The sequence below is a fragment of the Podarcis cretensis genome, assembly GCF_951804945.1.
Source record: "Podarcis cretensis genome assembly, chromosome: Z".
In the NCBI taxonomy this organism is placed as follows: Eukaryota; Metazoa; Chordata; class Lepidosauria; order Squamata; family Lacertidae; genus Podarcis; species Podarcis cretensis.
Genome location: NC_137184.1, coordinates 29,070,672 through 29,094,232, shown reverse-complemented (window position 1 = coordinate 29,094,232; position 23,561 = coordinate 29,070,672). Strand labels below are relative to the sequence as shown.

At 41.8% G+C, this 23,561-nt stretch overlaps 1 protein-coding gene across 1 annotated transcript in view; it reads right to left on the bottom strand.

Moving 5' to 3' along the window:
* Nucleotides 1-23,561, bottom strand: part of LOC307207667 (uncharacterized protein) — a gene marked incomplete at its 5' end in the record, with an annotated part of 413,689 nt that overhangs the window by 377,913 nt on the left and 12,215 nt on the right. The gene's annotated exons all lie outside the window — the stretch shown is intronic.

Sequence of the window (23,561 nt, the reverse complement as noted above, 5' to 3'; positions counted from 1 at the left end):
CCAGGAAATTACAGGCAGAAAATATCTGCACACTTCTCTGGAACATGAGAGTCAATTTGGTAAAAGGTCATGCTGCTCTCTACCTTTCACTGCTCTTCCAGCTCTTGGCTGGGGATGTCACAATTAGGTGTCAGAGTGCAGTTTCAGAGTGTAAACAGAACAGAGTGCAGTCTAAGGCAGAGAAAGGCACAGAGAGATGAGTTTAGGCTCTTCAGGCATTTTGTCTGTCTCCCTAGAGATCTGGTATGAGGGCTTGGACTGCCTGTTGGAGCATTTAAACCTCCACCTATGCACCTCACTGCTGAGAGAAGTGGGGTGAGCTTAACAATATATATGTTTGTAGACAGCATAATATCCTATGGCTAATGAGTTTTGTAGTTCAGTCATGCTGCACAAAGCAGTCCCTCTTTCTTTTCTTAAACTGACTGCCTAGTCACTTTTCCTGATGATCTTGAAGTATTATACTACAGCTAATGTTTCACTTATCCCACTTATGGTTCAGCTTATTAGTCATTTATCAGATCTCGGAGTCTCCATGTGACTTACAAAATTTTAAAGGCATAGAACAAGGTCAAAAAAATAGCAATGTATTGCAATAGTAACCATACAATAACCTATAAAGCTGACCCAATAAAACAACAGCAAACCTTCAGCAGCAAAAATATATACCAACAATAAACAGCAAAATAGTTCAAGACTGGTATGCCTCATGGACTGCTTCTTCCCATATGAACCAACCTAGACCCTGCAATCATCATTTGAGGTCCTTCTGCATGTGCCTCCTCCATCAGAGGTCCGGAGGGCAACAACATGAGAATAGGCTATTTCAGTAGTGGTTCCCTGCTTGTGGAATGCTTTCCTCAAGGAAGCTCACCTAGCGCCTTCATTACACACCATTATGCACCAGGCAAAAACATCCATCTTCTCCCAGGCCTCTGGCTAATTAAGCAATTTGTGGCATTTTAAACTGTGCTTGGGGGTTATTGTTTTTGTTTGTTACTATGGTATGTATTTTTGAGTTTTTATATTACAAACTGCCCTGTGATTCTCAGGTGAAGGTTGGTATAGAAACTTAATTAATTAGTAAATTATCTATAATCTGCCAAATGCCTGGGAGAAGACAAAGGCTTTTGCCTGGTGCTGAAAGGGTGTTAGCGATGGCAGCAGGCCAGCCTCATCAGGCAGAGCACTTCCAAAAGCAGGGAGCCACAACTCAAAAGGCCCAGTCTCTTGTCACCAGCCTCCAAACCTCCCTCAGAGAGGGCAGCTGGAGGAGGACCTCAGTTACAGATTGAAGGTTCTGGGAAAGAAGCTGAGTCGTGAGCCATACAGGGCTTTGTAGTTCAAAGCCAGCATTTTGAATTTGGCTCAGAAGTGGAAGGACCCCAAGAGAGAGAGGCAGGGAAGTGAAGATCTCCCAAGGTGAGAGACTGGGAGAAGAAAGGAAAGCTCCCAGGTGAGAACTGGGAGGATCCACTGCTTTCTGTGCATGGCAAGGCTTAAAAGCTACCTTTGAGAGAGGACTCTGCATTTCCTTCTCAGTTTCATTCTCTGTTTTTGTTTGGATTGGTTTGTTTTAGCTTACTGTATTATGGAAAAGCTTTAATAAAATCTTATGAAAAAAGAATTGTACAAACAGCCGGCGCTGCTACGTTAGGATCAGTGCCATGTAATGAGCTCACTCCACCTCTCTGTTAACTTGTTTTCAAATGAACAGGCTTTTAAGTGCTTTAAACCCTTTCAGTTCCCCAATCATTCTGGTAGCTCCCTTCTGTATCTTCTTCATATGCTCTATACTTGTGATGGCCAGAATTTCACTTCCTGGTTTCTGCTGCCTCCAAGTCCCTTTGTTTGACATGCTTCTGTTTTATTGGATTTGTAAAGGTGACCTTAAATATCTCAATGGTAATAATTCCTTCAAGTGTTTGAATCAGCAAATACTGTTACGTTCATATTTTGCATTATATACTGTAGGCTGTTTTAATCTGTGTAAGCCATTTCAGTGATATTAACACTGTAGGCAAACTGGTACTAAAAGTTTAAATGTCAGGGAGAGGTTTTTTCATATTAGCACTAGTGCAAACAAAGCATTTTCCTCTTCCTGGAGTACTGAGGCATAAAATACCAGCCAACAGGAAAGGCACCAAGTGCCAGTGGATCCAAACTAAACAAGAGTTGAATTTATGATAGCATTTTCAAACATGTGCCCTGTTATGAACTACTTCAGCTGCAGAACACTATAAAATTAGAGCTAAGAGCAGGGGAGGCAACTTTGCTCATTGAAAGCATTTCAGCTATATTATCAAACTGGATTTCTTCTAATTCCTAGAGAGTTAGCGCAACTTTCTCACAGCACTGTATATGTTGAGAGGGTGACCATTTTGTCTTTTTTCCATAAACCTGCTTCTCAGTTAATGACCTCCTGTATCTCTAGCCACAGCCATAAAAATTATCCACAGCGCAATAGCTCTGTGACAAAACACTAGGAACAAGGCCCCAATAGCAGTTTAAGACCCAGTCTACATGTGTTGCAAAGTGAGTTGGGAATGAGGCATAGGTGGGGCTGGAAATGCAACAGCAAGTTCATACAGTTTGTAACATAATGGTTAGTTCTGTTATCAGTAAATCAGCTAACCAAGAGGAGTGGTGGAAGGGTTACTTCGCACCCATACAGAGGGGCATGATGTTTGCTGAGGTAATACGTTCCTTGATTGACCACATAATCCTGAGGAGTTTGCCCTCTGTATGTTTATTTATATGCCTCCCTGCTATGTACAAGTACTAAGAAAGACAAGACCTATCAGCTCATTTCTCCTCAAGTTATATACTGTTTTTGTTCATGGAATCATGTATAATTCCGTGGGTCATCTAGTCCAACCCTCCTGCAGTGCAGGAATCTCTATTAAATCATACATGACAGATGGCCATCCAACCTCTGCTTAAAAACGTCCAAGGAAGGAGAGTCCACCATCTTCTGAGGGAGTCCATTCCAATGTCAAACAGCTCTTGATGCCAGAAATCTCTTCATGATGTTTCTTGTAACTCCTTTCTTGTAACTTGAATCCTATCCGCTGGAAGTGGAGAAAAACTTGTGCCATCTTCCATGTCCTTTAGACATTTGAAGATGGCTACCATATCTCCTCTCAGTCTCTACCTACCCAGGCTGAACATACCAAACTCAACTATTTTTCAAAAAGCTTGGTTTTGAGACCCTTGATCATCTCAGTCACCCTCTTCTGTACCAGTTCCAGCTTGTCAAGATGGTTATATTGAAGCACCCAGAACTGGACACAGTATTCTGGGTGTGGTCTGATCAAGGCAAAATAATAGAGAGGTTCTATTACTTCCCTTGATTTGGACACTGTACTTTTGTTTTATTATTTTATTTGGTATCATAGCTTTTCAGTTTTATTGTTTTGTTATATATCATATTTGTTATTTTTGGTAACCCATGTGCTTGGTATTAAGCAGTATATAAGCGTATATGATACAGGGACGCGGGTGGCGCTGTGGTCTAAACCACTGAGCCTAGGGCTTACTGATCAGAAAGTTGGCGGTTCGAATCCCCGCGATGGGGTGAGCTCCCATTGTTCAGACTCAGCTCCTGCCAACCTAGCAGTTCGAAGCATGTCAAAGTGCAAGTAGATAAAAAGGTACCGCTCTGGGGGAAAGATAAATGGCGTTTCCGTGCACTGTTCTGATTCACCAGAAGCAGCTTAGTTATGCTGGCCACATGATCTGGAAAAACTGTCTGCAGACAAACGTCGGCTCCCTCGGCCACTAAAGCGAGATGAGCATCTCAACCCCAGGCTGGACTTAACTGTCAGAGGTCCTTTACCTTTAAGCATATGATATAACTAAGCAATAATAAATAGTTTAGGTTGGAGTGCTAAACTAGGAACGATAAAAATCACAATTCAAATTTCATGTCAGGCAAAAACTCTCTATGCATTTTTAGGAAAGAGATGGCTTGTAAGACTTGACTTGCCCACCCCACCCCTCTGCAATCTGAAGATAAAAATGCTGGTCTACCTTATAGCAGTGTTGTAAGGACCATTGAAAGAATTTATGTTGATGCTCTGTATACACCGTAAAAGCTCTACACACATAAAAAAATGGTGGTAGTGGTAATAATAATTAAGGATACAATCAAATTAAAAACATTTAATTATTTGTTCACATGCATTCTAGTAAGCTAACCTATCAATTAAATTTGGACATGAGTGACTTTTTTGAAGCAATTGATTTAATTGCTGTTTCAGCCCTTATAATAATGAGGGGGTGGGAGAGGAGGAAGAAGAGTCAGAGGAAGAGGAAGAAGAAGGCAGTGGGAAGAAGGAAGTTTCAATATTACAGCAGTCAATAACACTTTAATATATATAGAAAAATTATATAGAGGGAATGAGATGAGAGAGAACAACCATGTCAGGAGCTTGTCATTACCCATAAAACTATAATATAAGATAAACATTCAATACAACAAATTGTCAGCCTTATGTACTATAGCTAATTAGTGTTAGGCCTGTAACCTCATATATAATATAGGTTTTCCCATAGTAAAATTTGCCCTCTATTTACTAGGACGCGATAAAACTTGAAAAGGCTGGAAGAAAATTCCAGTGTCACAATGTGTTTACTCACTTTCTTCCACAAATGACACTATTTCACTACCACAAGGGGGCCAGAAGTACCATGAAGGAATGACTAAGGAATTCCTTAGATCAACTGATTCCAGGATGATGATTTCTTGTTTCCAACAACAATTCCAGTGCAGTATTATTATTATTATTATTAAGTCCAAAACAGAAGAAGTTGTAATGGTGACTTTTGCTTGAGGTGTGACAATGTCTACCACTGCCTGGCACGGAATCCAGTCCAATCAATCATTGTTTCCCCATACTCTGGAGAAATACAAACCCTTTGCCCATAAACTTACTAATGGCTGGCTAATGAAGTTTGGACTGTGAGGATAAATGCAGCTTCACAATCAGCCACTATTGTGTGCCTTTGCCTCTTCGCCAATCACCATTATGCCACTCAAGGCAACTGTTCATCTGGATTTTATTTTTAACCCCCTAAAGGACACTTCAAAGCTTAAAGGCCATTTCACTCAGAAATACATTTATAAGGGAAAAGAGCAGAGAACAAATGACAGGATTATGGAAGAGCTACTTGAGGGCTCCTGAACATTTTCAAATGAGTTCCTTAAATTGGAAAAAAAAATCAAAGAGAATACATGGAAGGCAAAGGAGAAATAACTATTAAGTGCTTTCTTCATGGGTGATAATGAAAATGTGTTAAGGATAAAAACAAGCAAAAGCAAAAATGCATGTTTGTGCGTTAAAGATGGACAGATCTAATTCATTATTCTGTTCTGTTTTTCATTCATCTGCAATGTTTTAATCCTCTAAAAAATGAACATACTTAAATATTTTGATAGGTATTGTAATACATATGATAATATTCATTTTATCTCAAATATTCATTTTAATGTGTGTTTTGCTATGTTTAAACCTCTGGTAATTGTTTTGCAGTATTCAGAGAAGAATGAAATTTGGAAAATCCACACACTAGAAGTGTGAATCAAGTCATTTTATGTAAGAATGTGCCTTTAAACAGGTATGCGTTCAAACAAATTTCCCAATTCACAAGAAATAGCACCATCTGATTTTGAAAAACAGTGGAAAGAAAACTGATCTCTCTTTCTCTATAATGAACAGAGCAATCTGAACCTTTCTTTACAAAAGGATGGGGGGAAGGCAGATTCGGCTTGGGCAGAATCCTACTGGCTCCATCAACATTCCTCTATTCACTGCCTGCCCCTCACCTGCTTGCTGGTTGGTGTTGATGTGTGGTAGGAATGGGAGGCTGTTCCTCAGTAAGAATGAACATATCAGTCAATTTTGGTTTTCACCTTTTCTCATCTTTCCAACCTTAAATTTAGTTCTCCACATTTCCACAGCAATTTGCATTTTTAAAATTTAAAAATAAATAAGTAAAACTTTTTGGGGGAAAATCAGATTTTTAGCACAAATTTCTTCTGTCAAGCACATTTGTATGTAATTTTCATTAATATACACATTTTTGCAAGCAATTTTACCTACTATAATTATTCATTTACATAAGCTACTTACATACTGCTTAATTACTGGAGTTTATGAGCTGTAATGCATTTCTGTATGTTATGTTTTGTACTTACTGTTTGGTTGGAGAAGTTAGAATCATGGAATGATAGGGCTGGAAAGGACCTTGAGGATCATCTAGCCCATAGGACTGTGGGTGGCATTTCTGTGTGGGTTGGTCCCATACTATGTCATGCCTTCACAGGGTTGGGGACCCAGGGGAGTAGGCAGGGGTCCCTGAACCTAGTATTTGGGATCCTCTTGGGGGAGTCTCTAGGCTGATACCTGATGAAGACCAACCAGAACTATCAGAGGAGGCCAACACAAAAAGCTTCACATCTAAGCCAAAGAGTGATGGCACAGTATGTATCTCTAGACACAGAGCAGTCAGTCTACTCATGAGTAAGGGGTCTAGTTGTTAGTCACCAATCCATTATCACTGTCAGAAGTTGAGGACAGGTGCAGTTTAGGAGACCAGAGTATATGAGGCCTCTACTTTGGCCTTCTTGCACAGGTCTCTGGCTCCTACTGTACACCTAGTCCCTCTACCTTGTTGAATTCCCTGTGTTGTTGACCATGGACAGTTTTCTGACCTTGCTTCTAGATCACATTCTGTACCTAGACTGATCTGTGCTTACAGAGGGCACGCCCTGGAACATGACGCAGTGCCACATAAACATTCGGAAGAATTGTGAAGAATTCGGGTGTAGCTAATCATAGAATTCCTCCCCACCTGGCAATCTGCCAGCCACACTGGGATCAGTGATTGGATGGGAAGATTTTACAAACTATTGGCCATGGGGAGGTCCTGTGACATTATGGCCATGTCTACGGGGGGGGGGGGGCTATGCCCTAACACAAAGTCAAATGGAAGTGCCATTTATATGCAGAAATGCAAACTCTGACCTTGTAAAAGGAGAGGGGAATTATTTCCATTTCTGCTGAACGTGCAAATCTCTCGATCCCTCTGGGGAAATGAAAACCCAGTTGCTGCAACAGATTGGCTTCTGTTTTGCTGTGGCAGACTTTCCCGCTCTTTCTACATGCATGAGAGGGAAGAGGGGGCTGTTGGCATCCCTTTCCTTTAATTTTCAATTGGACAGACATTCTGAAGATCCAATTTAAATTGCATCATGGTGCAATCCCTTGAAGTCAAAACCAATGTAGCAACATTCTTTGGTGAGGATTACCTACGCTGTCAGGCTCTGCCGACAAATAAACAAGGCTTTGTCTATCAGGGTCTGCAATAGGGGGGAAACTGCAAATAGAATGCAATTTGAAGATTGTTTTTCTTGATGGGAAAAGTATTACAGTCTTGTTTAAAACATACACAAAATAATTTGCAATAATTGCCCTTACATAAATAGATAGCAAAGCAATAAGTGACGATAACCATGTATAAAATGATGGATTAAGATAGACTTTAGGGCAATATAAAATAATTGGAGGACTTTATTGCTGCTGCTACCACTGTGTTTTAATGGGATGGTACTGTGGTATATTCTCACAACAGTGACAGAAAGGTAAATTAATCTTTATGTATCATCATCAGGCAGTGTAAACATGGCCAAGCTTAATTACAATATAATAGATTGTTAAGTGCCTGCCCCAAAAGAGGTGCGCTCTCTTTCGTGCAAGTGATTACAACCAAGGCTATCAGCACTCCAAAGAATATTTGATAGGCTGTTAGACTACAGGGATGAAATGGGATTCCAGTGTCATGTCGATTGAAGAGCAACTGGAAGCAGCAATGGGCCAAGTGGAATTGTGCTCAAGGTGAAATAGAAATTGCAAGAATGTGCTAAATGACTTAAGGTCATTTCTTAGGTTAACATTAACAGTCAGTGAGAGTATGTGCAGCAAGTTGGTGGAGGTCTAAAACTACTGCTCAGGTGTGGAGAGTGGATGAGTCTATCATTTTCAGTTTTTCTCTGTTTCTCACTTTCCAATCTCAAATTCAGAACTCATTTCTGCAAGAATTTGAAGGGGGGGATTCCCACAGAAATGAGCTACTGCTACTACTATTGCTACAGTAAGTTTACTTTGTAATGCTCCTTATTTTTACTGAAACAGAAGAAAAGCGGTATACAAAGTTGAATGAATTTAATGTCAATCTAGGGATAACAGAAGTTCTGGTGCAGGCATACCCTAATCTGAATTTTCAGTATACATGCTTAGCTTCCCCACTTTAAACTTTTTAATTATCTTTAATTCCTGTAAATAGCATAATGATCCTTCAACTGCAAAGGAAATGAGGTAGAACTGAAAAATCCATATGTTGAAGCAATGTTATTCTTATCATTTCAACAGCACACATCATCTCATTAGATAGATTTCTGCATATTTACACTGATGACAGCCATCAATTGATCTCTTTGGCCAGAGGCAGATACATTGCTTTAATTTATTTTCAAGTCAAGGTGCTTCCCCCCAGCCTGTTTGAGTAAGCTTGATTTGCACCCAACAGATGTTCAGTGAAACAGTGGGATATAGACGTGCATGTTGTGTGATCTGTTTTTTTTTTAAAAAAAGTATATGGCAGGAATGCAAATTAGCTATGTCCAATGCAGTCTTCAATATTACAACTGTTATGACCAACAGTGCTAATTATTAACGTGGGTACCTTTCATAAACGCTGCAAGAAATAATACAAATGCAAATATGTCAAATAATTAGAGAACTGTTTAGGGTGTCTACAGACTGTCACTATTTGACCAGAGGGTTCAAGACTGTTTGTAAATAAGAAGGCATGCAGGTGGGGGCTGGCTAAAGGTGGGGTGAGGCATTCCACCATTCACCCAAATGGACCGGCCTCCATTGCAATAAAGGTTAATAAAGGATCAAGGGAGAGAAAGATTTGATTTAACTTGATAATATCAAAAGCCAGAGCTTGAAAGGCTTACAAAGAAGCAGTAAGCGTTCATTGTATGAAATGACCAATGGAGGGGGGCTGCATTAAAGCCTCTACTTTGCATTTTGATTCATTTGTGCTATATCACTTTTTGTTTGAGCAACAGCGTTATCTTTGAAAACCAAAACTTTCTTCTACAATAAAACTGTTGATTTCAATCAGGAGCTAAAATGCCATCCTATGAGCAATAAGATCTTTAAAGGCCAATTAGAAGGGAACCACAACACCTGTTTAAATAATCGTGATCATCATGAATATATAAGACAAAGATTATGTGCCTATCTTCTGTAACGCCACAACATTAACCTTCTTCGTGCCTTACAATTTTGCTCCTGACATGCTATTTCCTATTATGTCATATCATTTGTTCATCCAGCTTTTGTTAGTACGACCATCAGGCTCAACTAATGATCTACAGTGGCAGGCATACACAACATGGTGCTTCCAGATGTTGTTGGACTACAACACCCATCAGCCCCTGCCAGTGTGGGCAATGGTCAGGGACGTTGGGAGTTGTAGTTTAGCTACAACTGAAGGGCACCATGTTGGCTACCCCTACTCTACAGGGTGAAAGAGGAAGCAACTAATGGATGTCTCCAGGCTGTCACTATCTTGTGGGAGGGACTCAAGCACAGACTGGAATTTTAAGTCAGTGATTCTCAAACCTTTTTCTTCGGCCACACTTTCAGAATAAAGAATTGTTTGTGGCACACTGAACTTTCTATTGCTAAGAAATACATTGGAAAAGACTTACCGTCCTCTCGCACCAAACCAATGTGGTGTGCCCCACACTTTGAGAACCACTGCTGTAAGTTCACAGAGTTAGAGTAAAGTGTTCTGATACCCATGTGCAACAAATCCATTTTTAAAAAGAATCTAACTTTTAGTACATTGGTTAGTGACAAGGAACTGCACTGAAAAGTGTGGGGTGAACAACTGACAAGGGATGGGCACATTTGCTCATTTCAGTTTCTCTCGATTTCTCATTTCCCAATCTTAAATTCATTTCTACAGCAACTAAGTCCTTGTGAAAATTCATCAGCACATTTTTGCAAAGCAATTTCCCCCTAAACCATACATTATTTTCACTAACATGTATTTCATGCACACGCATTACTACAGTATATCCATTTTTGTACGCATTGCTTGGCTGGAGGACAGAATTGCACAATTCATAGAAGTGCAGAGTTCAAAGGATGACTGTTTTTTATTTCAACAAGTGTGATTTGGGAAGGTTCCCCTTTTAAATGACTCAAATTTCTCCCCTTTCCTATGAATTGCTAACAGAGATTGTTTTTCAACATCTGATTTTTGGGATGGTGACAGCAGCCATGAAATTAAAAGACGCCTGCTTCTTGGGAGAAAAGCAATGACAAACCTTAAAAAGCACCTTAAAAAGTAGAGACATCACCTTGCCAACAAAGGTCCGTATAGTAAAAGCTATCGTTTCCCCAGTAGTAATGTATGGAAGTGAAAACTGGACCATAAAGAAGGCTGATCGCCGAAGAATTGATGCTTTTGAATTGTGGTGCTGGAGGAGACTCTTGAGAGTCCCATGGACTGCAAGAAGATCAAATGTCTCCATTCTTAAGGAAATCAGACCTGAGTGCTCACTGGAAGGACAGATCGTGAAGCTGAGGCTCCAATACTTTGGCCACCTCATGAGAAGAGAAGACTCCCTGGAAAAGACCCTGATGTTGGGAAAAATGGAGGGCACAAGGAGAAGGAGGCGAAAGAGGAGGAGATGGTTGGATAATGTTCTCGAAGCTACCAGCATGAATTTGACCAAACTGCGGGAGGCAGTGGAAGACAGGAGTGCCTGGCGTGCTCTGTTCCATGGGGTCACGAAGAGTCGGACACGACTAAACGACTAAACAACAACAGATAGCATTAGTTGAAGTGTGATAAACTTATCGAACAAGCTAATCACTTCAAGTTGCACCCCTTTTGGGGGGAGATGTTGAGAAGACATGTACCCCAAAGAGGGCTATAAAATTATGCATGCTGGGGAAAACGGATAAAAGACAATAGATAGATAAAAGTAGATTGTATAAAAAAATAAATCTTATAATACTAGGGTAAGGTAAAAGAAAAAGGACCCCTAGACAGTTAAGTCCAGTCAAATTCAACTACAGTGGACCCTCGGGTTACATTACCTTTGGGTTTTGTCACGCACGCATGCACAGAAGTGCTCTGCGCACCACGCACATGCGCAGAAGGGCACCTCTGGTTACAATGGTTTTGGGATATGGCCAGGCCGCTGGAACAGATCCCGTTAGTAACTGGAGGTCCACTATATGGGGTGCAGTGCTCATCTCGCTTTCAGGCCAAGGTAGCCATCGTTTGTCCACAGCCAGTTTTCCGGATCATGTGGCCAGCATGACTAAACTGCATCTGGTGCAACGGGACACCATGACGGAAGCCAGAGCGTACAGAAATGCCATTTACCTTCCCACCACAGCAGTACCTATTTTTCTACTTGCGCTGGTATGCTTTCAAACTGCTGGTTGGCAGGAGCTGGGACAGAGCAACGGGAGCTGATTCAAACTGACAACCTAATGATTGGCAAGCCCAAAAGGCTCGGTGGTTCAGACCACAGTGCCACCTGCATCCCTTTCTATAATACTAAGGCCATCCAGTGAAGCTGAATGTTGGAAGATTTAGCAGAGTGTGTAGTGAAACTATGGGATTTGTTCTCTCAGAGCTGTGGTGCTTTTCCCCTGGTGAGCTATGGCTCTCTTTATCAGGAAAAGCTATAAAGTCTTCCTGTTCAGGGATTTCATCTGGTCAGCAAAAGTCTCTTCTGCCTCTCTCTCTCTCTCTCTCTCTCTCTCTCTCTCTCTCTCATTCTGACTCTTAGCATGGTCTATGGGTCGACCTCTTGGTTCTGATTCGTGGTGTGCCTCTAGAATTCTTATTTCTTGCTCCCCCTCAGGCACGCCCAGACACTTAATGCTTTCATTTGACTTCCTTCTTTCATCCCTGCTGCTATTTTTCCACCCTTATTTTCCCACTCACCTGACACCCTGTCCTGTTTCCTTCTGCATTCGCCTGGTGTCGTATGATTGACCCTCTTTTGAAATGGCCTGGGGAATTTGGGGAATTAGGCAGAGTTCTACAAGCATCAGTCTGGCACCTACTCAACGGCACATTGAAACAATGGCCCTGCCTAAGTCAGAAAATTGCAGAGCAGAGAGAAAATTGTCAAGTAGAGTGCAAATTGTGGATCCACAATCCTACTGCACCTGCAATTTCCTGACGGCAGCAAGGCTTATGACTGACAGCAGTTGAGTGAGGCACAGACATTGAAGAGTGTGAGCTGAACCTGAAGGCCACCAATTCTGCTCAAAAGCAGGCTTCCCTGAAGAAAATGCCTCTACTGCTCATGCTCACCGGCTTAACACCTCATATTAAAGTAAAACGCACTTCAAAGTTACATGAGAGCCTGTGTAATGTAGTGGTTAGAGTGCTATTGGGCTGGAAAGAACTGGGCTGAAATTCAGGAACTTAAAGGAATAAGCCATAGCTCAGTAGGAGGGAATACGCTTTGAATGCAGAGGATCTCGGGTTCAATCCTGAACATTACCAGGTAGGACTGACAAAGCCTCCTATCTGAAACCCTGGAAAGCTACTGGCAGTCAGTGTAGATCTGGAGTAAGGAACCTATTTCTGCTTGAGGACTTCATTCCTTTGTGGACAAGCTTCCCGAGTTTACATACTGGTGGTAGGCATGATCAGAAAAAAAAAGTAGGCAATGGAACAACTTAGTACCATTGTAGAGGAGGGTACATTGTAGCCACACACAAAAAATGTTGTGAGGGTTGGGGGGGGGTAGGCTGTATGCCTGAGTCCCTTCTAATTTGTGGATCCAGGAGGCATTCAATTGCTGAATTAGCCAGGCAAGGGCCATAGTGCCCCCCAAAGTATGAGTTGTTAAGGTTACAAAGGAAGTGTCCACAAATGGGTGGACCTCCTTCCCTCAACTGTCAGTTAGAAAGAAAAGCCAGGACTGAGGTGAGTGAGCTGGAAGCAAGCTGGGCACCTGAAAGACAGAATCATGCCTGATTTCTGCTGGAATCCAAGGCTGTGGCAATGGGAGAAGCAAGACATATTGGGAGTGTTAAATGCTGGTGAGCCCCTCCATCGAAGGCTCAAGTTGTATATATGTGTAAATAAACCATCTATCATAACGACACCACAGTCTCCATTGTCCCTCATGCCAAAGGAAGGCAGGAACGCTGAAGCTTCCCATCAGTAGTTTGCACCTTGACAGCAGACTGAGCAGGTCGATTTTCCCCATGTATTTAAATTATAGTAATTATTTCTATATTTGCAGTTGATCATATGCATCATATGCAAATCTGTGTCCTTTTTTCTTTCTTTTTTGTGATGTATGAATAGTTATCCAAGTGGGCTACCCTAGACACTTCAGCAGTAGGGCTAGTCTCTGCATACATTGCTGCCTGTGTTGTTATCTCCTCCCCTCTGAATATGGAAATCCTTGTTGGTTTCAGTACTGGAGCTCTCATATCCTGCAAGGAACTGCTGAATCATGTTGAGCAAATCACGACCCTGACTCAGCAGATCATTAAGGGTCAAATAGTATCATTTGATACCATCCTTTCCACGTCTCATTTCTGCCAAAATGCTGCATGATTCTCAGGAGGAGGAGGAGGAAGAGGAAGGTGAGGAAGGTGATGGAAAGGAAAATGCCACATTCCTGTAAATGAAGGGATGAGAAATGCCCCACTCATTGATGCAAAATTACCGTTATTCTTCCTCCTCCTCCTTCTACTTCTACACAGCTTTATACAATGTGCACCACAGAGGAAGGGAGGGGGTGGGGGACGCAACCAAACAAGTGACACATTAGTTAAGAGACCTTCCATTTTACGTTGACAGTTCACGATAATGGAATTTAATTGTGGGAAAAAAGCTGAATAATTTTCGCTGAATGTCATTCAGTTCATTCAAACTGGGAATCAGGGACATTTCTAACAAAGGTTTTCAAACTTCTTTTGAAATCAGGAAGCTGCTGCACACAGATAAGAGGAGAGGTTTGAGGATTCTCTATCGGAAATTTCAAGGTTTTCTTCCCCCCCATCTGCTTTTTCAAATTAACTGGTAATTATCCAGAAAGGCACATAATAGTGCTGAAATGACAGAAGCTGACAAAGGTTTTCCTAAGATATGTAAATTGTCAGTGATAGGCAAGGTGCAACAGAAAGGCTTTCTACAGCACAATTATTTATGCCAGTTTCATTTGCTTTTTAGGTAGAAATGATGGCACACAGCTTCAGGAGCGTCTTATCACATGCGCTGCACATTAGCTTCATAACCATGTGCTAAGGACATGTGGCAAAAGAAACTTAGCTTTAAGATAGGGGTCTCCTCCACTTCTTCTATAGCTATGCGCCATATATATATATATATATATATATATATATATATATATATGAATGATTTAAAAAGGAAAAAGGAAAACTCATGTTGAGGTTAAAAAAAGAAAGTGACCAACCATATTATAAACTAACCCATATTTGCCATATGAACCTGCACTTCCCAAAACTGGATTATTGTGTGATGGTTGATTTCGTGATGGCTTTCAGACAGGCAATTGCTGGTGCTGAGCTGCTTGTATACAATTTTTCAGTGGCCTCGTGCTCTGATCTTAAAATTTCCTGCAAATAGCAGGGTCTGTTACAGACGCTAAGCTAGGAAATGAGGGACACCATCTAGATAGCAAAGCTTCTGATGCATGGTTTTAATCTGGCGTGTGTGTGTTAGTGCATCAGGAACTGCTAGATAAATGATTCCGCTACTGCACTCGTTCTTAATATGTAATGTTTATTGCATATCTTTGCCCAGTAAAATCTTTTTGGATCCACGTGCTTAGAAAGAAGAAACTGCTTAATATTTTTGTAAAAAAATATCTAAGTGGTGTACAATATAAAAACAATATAATTAAAATAAAATCTCACCATAAAACCAATAAAGCAGTAACATAAAGCTTATGCAAACAAATGAACCGGGGATTGAAAACATGGAAAACAGAATCCAATTTCATGAACCAGGGGAAGCCTGAGAGAGAATGAAAGAGTTTTATCCAGTGGTGGTTCTACTCAAAGCAGACCCAGTGAGATTAATGGTGCACTGATTTTATTTCTTTTTAAATAGTTTTTATTAATTTTCAATTCCAAAATATCCAATATATGCCCTGTGGGAAACTTGTAAACAGGGAAGGTGCCTCTGTTTACAATACAGTGGTACCTCCGGTTGCGGATGGGATGCGTTTTGGAGGTCCGGTCAGATCCCAAGGTTTCCACAACCTGAGGGCCACTTCTGCTCATGCACGCATGGTGAAACCTGGTCAAATACTTCTGGGTTTGCTGCTTTTGAATCCTGAAGTTTACGTTACTACTGTATGTCTGAAGCAACCGATATTTGCTGCTTCACATTTGGTGAAGAGCAGGGCATTCAATGGTACAGGGGCAATAGCAGGGGGGAAAGCCCAGTAATAGAAATAAATCAGAGGCACCAATAGAGCACATAGCTTGCATGCAGAAAGCCCCCAAGATCTTTAATATAGGGTGACCACTTATGCATCTCCAAAGCAAAAGAGGATTCTCCTCACATTTCCATGTTTACCTATAAATTAGCACATGCAACTTTAGTGTCTTCTTTCTCAGTGGTGCATGTGCTTAAAGGTAAAGGTACCCCTGACCGTTAGGTCCAGTCGCGGATGACTCTGGGGTTGCGGCGCTCATCTCGCTTTATTGGCCAAGGGAGCTGGTGTACAGCTTCCAGGTCATGTGGCCAGCATGACTAAGCCGCTTCTGACGAACCAGAGCAGCGCACGGAAACGCCGTTTACCTTCCCACCAGAGCGGTACCTATTTATCTACTTGCACTTTGACGTGCTTTTGAACTGCTAGGTTGGCAGGAGCTGGGACTGAACAGCAGGAGCTCACCCCGCCATGGGTATTCGAACCACCGACCTTCTGATCAGCAAGCTGTGGATTTAACCCACAGCGCCACCCACGTCCCTGGTGCATGTGCTTATTCATAGGTAAACATGGAAATGTGGGGAGAATTGCTTTAAACAAGTAAAAGGCATCTCCCCATAGAGGGGAAGACTGTGACCAGGTAAAGTCTGTGCCTGCTCAGTCTGTTGTCCAGCTGCACACAGTTGATGGGCAACCTCGAGTGTCTTGGGGGGGAGCAGTCTGTCTCTTCTTAGGGAACTTTGGCTTTAAAGTAGTCTTAGACCAGACAGCTCTTCACAAAGAAGTCACCTTCAAATAGGTCTCACCTCTGCAAAGTAGGACACAGGGCACTGGTTGTCAGTTCATTTCTGGGCCCAGTTCAAGGTGCTCTCGTTGGTGTTGAAAGCCCTAAGTGGCTTAGACCCCAAATATATTTCCATGCCTATCAATCTACTTGGGGATTAAGATTTGCAGAGGCGGCTCTCTTGCTAGTTCCTCCAACTTTTAAATGTGTGGAGAATGACATTCCAGGAAAGAGCTTTTTTTTTTCCTGTGCAAGCCCCACTAAACTGTGGAACTCCCGCATCATGGAGGTGTGTCTAATCCTATACAGCTTGGGACAAGGATAACTAACTAATCACTGCATCCGGCAGCAGAGGGCATCCTTCAGATACCATCCTATCAGGAAGTCTGGTTCTGCACTGTTAAGTTGTGGGCGAACATAGCAGATGACACAGCGATTTCTCCAAAGCAGCTCTTTATTTGTAAGGTGGAACAGAACTGAACAGCAAACAGCTCAGCCGGCCTGCTTTTATAGGCAGCCGGCTGTCAACATTGTAGCAACAACAACCCAGAGTTTCCCGCCTAAAATAACTGACGTGGACCTGAGTGAAAACTATCTACAGACCTGAGTGAAAACTATATACAGTATCCCCCTGCTGGCCCAGGGTGAAACTTCACTACATAACATGCACAATGTTTGAAACAGGCCTTTAGTGTGGTGGCACATACCCTTTGGAACTCCCTCCCAGTATATATCAGACTCGTGCCTCCTCTGTTGTCTTTTCAACAGCTTCTAAAGATGTCCCTCTTTAAGCAAGCTTTCTAAATGGACGTTTTTATCCCATCTGGTATCTGTCTTGGATTTGAATTGATTTTACATATGCGCTGTTGTAGAGAAAATAATAGTAATAATAATCTTCATTGTATAGCTTACATTGTTTTATTTGCTTTTATTTGCCTGTATGCTGTTGTTTTATTGGTTTAGTGGTTCTGTTTTTGTTTTGGTGGATACTGTTTTTTCATAATACATAGCATCACCACTTAGAGATTTTTGAAACAGTAATTGGTTCAGAAGCTCTTTAAAATAAATTTAAAACATGAAGCAGGTGCAGAATTTAAAGTTCAGCTCACTTGTTACTTTCTAAATATGAACCTAGCAGGTGCTTTTAGTGCAGCGGCACCAGTATGCTGAAACTCTCTTCCCCTAGATGTGAAGCAAGGCTCCCTGCACCCTCAATTCCAGTGTTTTTGACTTCTGTTGAAAACCTTTCTTTTCTTCCCCAAGACTTCCTGATTAGATTCGTTTTATTATTTTATTTATTTTAAAATTTATTATAGCAGATACCCCACCAGGTAATAGGAGAAGCGGAAATAGGGGGCTGCCGGGCATCTCCACCAGCTCTGTTGAAAAAACAGCCTCTTTTGGCTCTTCTCCTAAGTTTTCATTTCTGAATCTCACTACAAAACCTCTGTATTTAAGAGGTTGGAGGAGACTGCTGGAGGAGACTCTTGAGAGTCCCATGGACTGCTAGAAGAACAAACCTATCCATTCTGAAGGAAATCAGCCCTGAGTGCTCACTGGAAGGACAGATTGAGAAGCTGAGGCTCCAATACTTTGGCCACCTCATGAGAAGAGAAGACTCCCTGGAAAAGACCCTGATGTTGGGAAAGATTGAGGGCACAAGGAGAAGGGGACGACAGAGGACGAGATGGTTGGACTGTGTTCTCGAAGCTACCAGCATGAGTTTGACCAAACTGCAGGAGGCAGTGAAAGACAGAAGTGCCTGGTGTGCTCTGGTCCATGGGGTCACAAAGAGTCGGACATGACTAAACGACTAAACAACAACAACACTGCTGCTTCTTCCTCTCTCCCACTCCTATTTTGTTTTGTGTCCTCTTAGTGGTGCAGCATTAAAACTCATAGCACATGTGCAAAGCTAAGCAGGGTCTGGTATGGTTTCAAATTGGATGGGGGACCGCATGTTGAGACTCCTGGAAGTTGGAATAGAAGACCCTCAGGGTCTCTTCCAAGCATACAATTCTATGACTTTGAGATCAGGGTCTGTCTTTTCACTAATATTTGTAAACTGAACTGTAAACCGAACAGAAGAGCACCATATCTCTGCTAGGAAAGTGTTCCACAGCATGGGACTGACAACATTACATGCCTGTCTTCTAGCTGAGGGCAGCCGGGCCTCTGTAATGCAGGGAACAACTAACAACATTCCTCTGGAAGACATACCCTTCAACATTAATCCAGTGAAGAGAGGGACATTCGATTCCATAATAATATTTTTACTATTTATACCCCACACATCTTACTGGATTACCCCAGCCACTCTGGGCAGCTTCTAACATATATAAAAACATAGTAAAACATTAAACATTTAAAAACTTCCCTATACAGAATTGCCTTCAGATGGCTCAGGGATCAAATAACTCCATATCCTCCAACCTTTCTCCAACAAAAATAGGGACATCCTGCCATACTCTCCAACATTTCTCCAATGAAAACAGAGACATTCTAAGGAAAAGTGGGACATTCTGGGATAAAATCAGAAACTGGGATGGCTTCTCTGAATCAGGGACGTCCCTGGAAAATAGGGACACTTGGAGGATCTGGAATGATCTCAGTGTCATCACTTCTTGTCCATGTCATCCATTTAATCATCAGACCAAAGGCTCATCTGGCCCAACAGCTAGTTGTGGTTTGAGGACCCGACCCCCGCAAAGTGAAATGAGGACACAAGGACACGTGATATAAGGTTAATGGGCTAGTAAAGGCCACAACTTTATTGATTACAGCAGTGAAAAGTATTGGCTTAGGCATTGGATCACAAAACAGGTGGGTTTATTCACCAGTAGGTGGAGCCTGTTGATGCTAATCCAACTATAGGCTCACCCCTGCTGTCACCGAGGGTCGTGCCATGGCCTCCCGCCAAGCAGGCATTGGACAGAATACACGACCGCCAGATTCCTTTAACGGAATACCCCTAAAAATTGAAGTCATAGGCGATGGCCACACCTAGCACTTCGACACACACCTAGCACTTCGACACACCACAACACATTATTCCAATGCCTAACCTACCCACCAATAGACAATAGACAATTGACTGACCAATTGTCTATGACAAGTCTACTAGCAGGACATGTGCAGCATAAGAATATCTTACCCATAAAAATACGGAATAATACATTGTTTGTAAGAATATGTGTCAAAGCACTTTAATAACTTTTTAATGACTATAGAGTTTTGCTTGATGTAATCCACCTGCAGTTAATTACAGGAATGGCAAGTTAGCAGCTATAATCTGAAATGCTATCTAATATCCTCAGAACACTCAACAAAACACACAAGCTCCATTTTCATAGACTGAAGAAAAACAGCCCCTTTGGTCAGGGACATTTTTGGTCAAGGGTCTGAGCATTTTGCTGGAACCATCAAGGAAATCCTTCATCACTTCATCTACCCAGGTGCAAAGGTGTCCCGTGGCTCTGGGGGTTTCTCAAAAAAAGTCCTTGAAATAACAACATTGATATTCCAATAGTAATATTTCAAAGCTCAGGTTCTGTTATTTATTTTCTTTCTCTTCAAAATATTATATACCCTGCCTTGTTTGCAGTAAGTCTAGGCAGCTTACCAAAATCACACACAAGTAAAGTCATAATCCTCCCCCTCTTCAAAAGCAAAACAAACAGAAACCCACATTAAATTCAAATCAGAACCAACGGCCATATAAGAAAATTCAGCACCCCATATTAAAACAAGGTCTTCTACCTCTTTCTGGCAGGTTGTAAAGCTGGGATCACACAGCAGGCATAAATCAACATGTCAATGGCTGTATACCATTTTATACCAGCAGAGTATTTGTTCTGCAGTGCATTATCCTTTAGCTAGACATTCCTAGAAATGCACATTATCTTCATTACCAAGAACATCCCACAATGGGATGAAGGGGACCAACATTAGTTCAGTATGCTGTTGGTGTCACAAATTTATTGTTAGTAATTTGGCTGAAAAATAAAAACAAGTTTATAATGCCATCATAAACTATGTCTATGGTATAACCACATTTATAATGTTATGGAATTGGGGCTAGGTTTTCGGGATTCCCTCTAATTTTGCAATTCTGTATCTGGATCATGGAGGTCACAGCCCAGGCCTAGTTGGTTAGATATTCCCTTTTGTAAGGTAAGCTAAGATAATATGTTGCCGCAGGAAAGTATGTGCAGACAGTTCAAGTAAGGCAATAGAAGCACAATGCAAATAGGGAAAGACCTTAATCAATTATGGATCATTTGCAGACAAACAGTGGATACTGATTGTATTCGCTGGATTGATTAGCATTCTGGACATGGGATGAGTAACAGAATGTCAACAATTTCTGCTGCTGTTTCTGAATAGTCCAACATTCCTAACTCCAAATTAACCAGCTCCTCCAGCTTCCTAAAACAGACACCTGATGTACCATAAAACGTCAGGTAGTATTGTAATCTAGCACCATTCAATATGATGGATGCATATAGCTTTGAGTGATCTCACTTACAAGCAATGTGACCAGCCAATCACAATACAAAACAATAAGGCTGCTTGAGGGCAGGAACTTGCTGAGTTCTGTGTAAACTGCACTTGGATGGCAAGACCATTATCTTTGGCCTGCCAAGCTTGCAGGACCTGCTTTGGGTTATTATTGTTATTGTTGTTAATATAATTACAAACCCAGGATCCACCAGTCAGAGCCTGATGAAAAAGACATGCAGTTTAAACTGCAGAGCCCCTGAGCACATTCTGAGCCAGTTCTGGTTTTAGTACCAGAACTGAACTGATATCACCTTTGGGTACCCCAAACTTCCTTCATTTCTACAGCAAATTAAGAGGGGGGTATTACCATAGTTAAGGAACTGGAAATCAGAAATGTCTGGCAATCAACCAGAAATTTCCAGATCTGTAATTTTAAAATAATAATAAATAACACATATAATATAAATGTTGTAATATTGCACCTGCTATGAGCCATTCTCTGTAAACCAACACACACACACAAATATACACGCTGTCTTTACATAGACCCCACCCACCAAATGCTAGATAACATAAAACTTACACCTTGTGCAAACTGGGCTCTGTGCAGTTTAGCATCTAATTGTCCTCTAATCTGCTTGTATCCTACAGTGTCACCAGTGACGTCAAATATATGCCTGTATCGCTTCTTTTCCTTGCAGTAAAGCAGGTTGTCAGTGAGGGGGAAAGGGGGGGGGAGAGAGAATTTTCAATTACGCCAACCTCTTTCAACTTGGCACAATGATACATCAAGCATTTTATTTTATTTTTTGTCCTTGAGTGCTTAGGAAATAAAATGTGTCGATATTTGTTGTTGCTGCTGACAAACCTGGCAGCCCTCCACGTTAAATGCTCCTATCTACCTAAACGTCAGTGACATCTCCTAACAGAGGCTGGATTTTATACAAATTTGACTCGTGATCTCAGTAGATGGATAGCAGGAGATGCGTGTTTAGCATTTCCCTGGCCCTCTTCCCCAGCTTGTTGATATTTAATTCATTTGGCAATTGTTTTTAAGCCTTTGAGGGGGGGGAGTGCACACTTGTGTGTAGAATCACAGTTTCGAATCAAGGAATGCTGTAGCGAAAGGGTCACAAAAGTAGAGCGGATGCATTGTGCAGCCTATCACTTGAAAAGAAAAGGCAAGGAACTTCTAGTAACAGCAAACTGCAATTGTCATTGCTAAATTGACAGTCATCCTGCCTGGTTCAGCATCAGCACCTGGCACCCCCAGGCAGTTGCCAGCATTCTACCACTCTGACAGGGCCCATCAACACTTCTGATTGTCTTGGGAGCCCAGCTCCATGAGGAGCCATTTTCATTTACCAAGATGCCCCCAAAGTAGCATTGCTCTGGGGCATTGTCAGAAATCAAAATGGATATTTGGCCTGTGATGTTTAGTTCACACAGAGGCACACACCCACACCACGTCTTGCTGCAGTGATGAACAGGCATATGGCGAGAGCTAGCTCTTAGACAGCAAGCTCGCAACTCAGCACCACTTGGATGATGGACTCAAGGGCATCCTGATCAAATTTGCAGATGACACCAAACTGGGAGGGGTGGCTAACACCCCAGAGGACAGGATCACACTTCAAAATGACCCTGACAGATTAGAGAACTGGGCCAAAACAAACAAGATGAATTTTAATAGGGAGAAATGTAAAGTATTACACTTGGGCAAAAAAAATGAGAGGCACAAATACAAGATGGGTGACACCTGGCTTGAGAGCAGTACATGTGAAAAGGATCTAGGAGTCTTGGTTGACCACAAACTTGACATGAGCCAACAGTGTGACGCGGCAGCTAAAAAAGCCAATGCAATTCTGGGCTGCATCAATAGGAGTATAGCATCTAGATCAAGGGAAGTAATAGTGCCACTGTATTCTGCTCTGGTCAGACCTCACCTGGAGTACTGTGTCCAGTTCTGGGCACCACAGTTCAAGAAGGACACTGACAAACTGGAACGTGTCCAGAGGAGGGCAACCAAAATGGTCAAAGGCCTGGAAACAATGCCTTATGAGGAACGGCTAAGGGAGCTGGGCATGTTTAGCCTGGAGAAGAGGAGGTTAAGGGGTGATATGATAGCCATGTTCAAATATATAAAAGGATGTCACATAGAGGAGGGAGAAAGGTTGTTTTCTGCTGCTCCAGAGAAGCGGACACGGAGCAATGGATCCAAACTACAAGAAAGAAGATTCCACCTAAACATTAGGAAGAACTTCCTGACAGTAAGAGCTGTTCGACAGTGGAATTTGCTGCCAAGGAGTGTGGTGGAGTCTCCTTCTTTGGAGGTCTTTAAGCAGAGGCTTGACAACCATATGTCAGGAGTGCTCTGATGGTGTTTCCTGCTTGGCAGGGGGTTGGACTCGATGGCCCTTGTGGTCTCTTCCAACTCTATGATTCTATGATTCTAAGTGTATATAACCATGATGGGAACCAATAATTTCATACTGCTTGCCCATATGACAAGGAGAACACAGACACATACATTTCCCCGTGTTACAAAGAGCTGTATTTTATACAGATAGTGGGGCCATGCACTGATTTCATAACAAATGAAATACTGGAATGAATGGGCCCCATTTGATAGTTCTCCTCCACAACCTCCTCCTCCTCCTGTTTTAGGAAACTGTCTGTCTGTCTATTGTCTTTACATTCCAACACCTCTTAGGATATCAAAACCAAATATGACAG